This window comes from Schistocerca serialis, unplaced genomic scaffold (genome assembly GCF_023864345.2).
Source record: "Schistocerca serialis cubense isolate TAMUIC-IGC-003099 unplaced genomic scaffold, iqSchSeri2.2 HiC_scaffold_1021, whole genome shotgun sequence".
Classification (NCBI taxonomy): Eukaryota; Metazoa; Arthropoda; class Insecta; order Orthoptera; family Acrididae; genus Schistocerca; species Schistocerca serialis.
The window spans coordinates 1-2,500 of record NW_026047208.1 but is presented as its reverse complement, the minus strand read 5'-3'; the positions used below and the strand labels follow the sequence as shown (position 1 = coordinate 2,500).

The window sequence follows — 2,500 nt, the reverse complement described above, 5'->3', positions numbered from 1 at the left end:
GAGCTGCGTCAACTAGAGCTGAGCAGCCGGCCGCCCGGGAGTGTGTCCCGGGGGCCCGCGCGAACACGCAAGCGTCCGCTCAATTATTCTGCAAACAGGAGGAGGCTGAGCTCCCCTGCACCATACACCTCGAAACCCTCTCAGGTCCCGGCGGCGCGCAGCGCCGTCCTAAGTACTTGGTCGGGTTCGAGAGAGGCGCAATCGCCCGGGGTTTGGCGAGTAGACGCTTTAGGTGCGACCACCCGTGCTCCCAACTGAGCTTGCCGCTGCCGACAGAGGCCCGGGAGCGTGCTGTCGTGGCATTGCCGGCGGGAGACAACACGCGCCACCTACGGTGACCGGCAGCTCCAACGCCAGCGCCACAGAAGGACAAAAGCCCCACTTGGGTGCCGAAGCGAACTCTCCCAGCACAGCGCACGCGCCAACACGTCCGCACAGCTGCGATACAAACCACCTGCGAGAACCGCAGAGGCGACCGAGCAGCAGACGGCGTCGCGGCGCCGAGCGCCGGGCGGCGGCGCATCCTCAGCGCACACAGTCCTCAATCGGACCAGCACACTGCAGATGTCCACCGCGCTTCGCACCGGGCCCGCGAGGACCTACTTTGGCCGCACGGCGCCGCGTGCAGGGTGCGCCGGCGCGCAGCTGCGCCGCCTGCCGCCTCCGTCGGCCGGCGCGCCTGCCACTGGCCGCCCCCACCAGCCGGCTGTAGCGCGTGCGCCCACGCACCGCGCGGCCAGCACGCCGGGAGGCCCCCCCTCACCGGCCGGGGACGGTCCCACCCAGCCACCGCCGCGTATCGCTTCACACCCAGATGCCATTCACGTTCGTGGGCATGGTGGGTATCGCTGGAACAACCGGTTGGTAGCTCAACCGATCGTCGCCATCACTGATTCACCTCTAGCGAGAACAACCGCACCACAACGGTTTACCAGTTGTTCATTTGCGTAACGTCACCAGCAAACGTAGGCGTCCATCGCCATTTGCAAATTCAACGATTGTTGCATGCCTGTGTCAGGTGTCACGACACACTATGTCTGCCCACATACACGCAACAACATGTGCACGCTTCGCGAACACGTGGAAGGTGGCCCCCGTACGTATGCGATGTCCATTGCGCGAACGACTGTCAACCGGCCTCTGTCGCATGTCGCAGATGTGGAACGCAGTGCACCATGCTATCACGGTGTGTGAGAAGAGACGACTACGTCTGACAACACGCGCCACTACATCAACAGACGGCTCATGCTGATCGCCATCCAGGGCATACCACACTGCAATCCAGCTCTTATAGGGAGACGACACGTAGCTGAGTGCACAACATTTGGACCGCATGGTTCGCCGTTGTTGGCGCAGTCGTTGTACGGTCACATGTACCACGATGTATCATTCAGTACATGAGGACCAATGTGCAGTACAGTGTGTGATTTGGACGTACAACATCAGCGGACAGTTGACACAGGCCGTACCACAGCGTAGGCTAAGTGCTTCGCCATGCGAATGCCAATGAACAACTGCAAATGCCAATGAACAACTGCAAAGGGCATTGAGCATGTACGTCCTGCTGCCATCCACATTACAGTGTATAGCTGCAAGGTGTTTAACATGAAGCGATACACTGGGGACCGGGCAGTGCGAGTAGCAAACTATATTGCGGGGGTTGCAGTTAGGCAACACTACACTAATTTAACGCGTCGTATGACAATTACAGAGCAGGTTAAGGCCCAACGTGTGTTGGGTTAAGGCCCAACGTGTGTTGGGTTAAGGCCCAACGTGTGTTGGGTTAAGGCCCAACGTGTGTTGGGTTAAGGCCCAACGTGTGTTGGGTTAAGGCCCAACGTGTGTTGGGTTAAGGCCCAACGTGTGTTGGGTTAAGGCCCAACGTGTGTTGGGTTAAGGCCCAACGTGTGTTGGGTTAAGGCCCAACGTGTGTTGGGTTAAGGCCCAACGTGTGTTGGGTTAAGGCCCAACGTGTGTTGGGTTAAGGCCCAACGTGTGTTGGGTTAAGGCCCAACGTGTGTTGGGTTAAGGCCCAACGTGTGTTGGGTTAAGGCCCAACGTGTGTTGGGTTAAGGCCCAACGTGTGTTGGGTTAAGGCCCAACGTGTGTTGGGTTAAGGCCCAACATAGGTTGGGTTAAGGCCCAACATAGGTTGGGTTAAGGCCCAACATAGGTTGGGTTAAGGCGCAACATAGGTTGGGTTAAGGCGCAACATAGGTTGGGTTAAGGCGCAACATAGGTTGGGTTAAGGCGCAACATAGGTTGGGTTAAGGCGCAACATAGGTTGGGTTAAGGCGCAACATAGGTTGGGTTAAGGCGCAACATAGGTTAGGTTAAGGCGCAACATAGGTTAGGTTAAGGCGCAACATAGGTTAGGTTAAGGCGCAACATAGGTTAGGTTAAGGCGCAACATAGGTTAGGTTAAGGCGCAACATAGGTTAGGTTAAGGCGCAACATAGGTTAGGTTAAGGCGCAACATAGGTTAGGTTAAGGCGCAACA

General features: G+C 57.7%; 1 non-coding gene across 1 annotated transcript in view; it reads right to left on the bottom strand.

The window, feature by feature from the left end:
- LOC126429444 (small subunit ribosomal RNA) overlaps positions 1 to 2 on the bottom strand; it is a 1,911-nt gene extending 1,909 nt beyond the window's left edge. Inside the window, exon 1 of the ribosomal RNA XR_007576947.1 lies at positions 1 to 2. This exon is cut by the window's left edge and continues 1,909 nt beyond it. This is a non-coding gene — a ribosomal RNA (small subunit ribosomal RNA).
- Between the last annotated feature and the right edge of the window lie 2,498 nt (positions 3 to 2,500).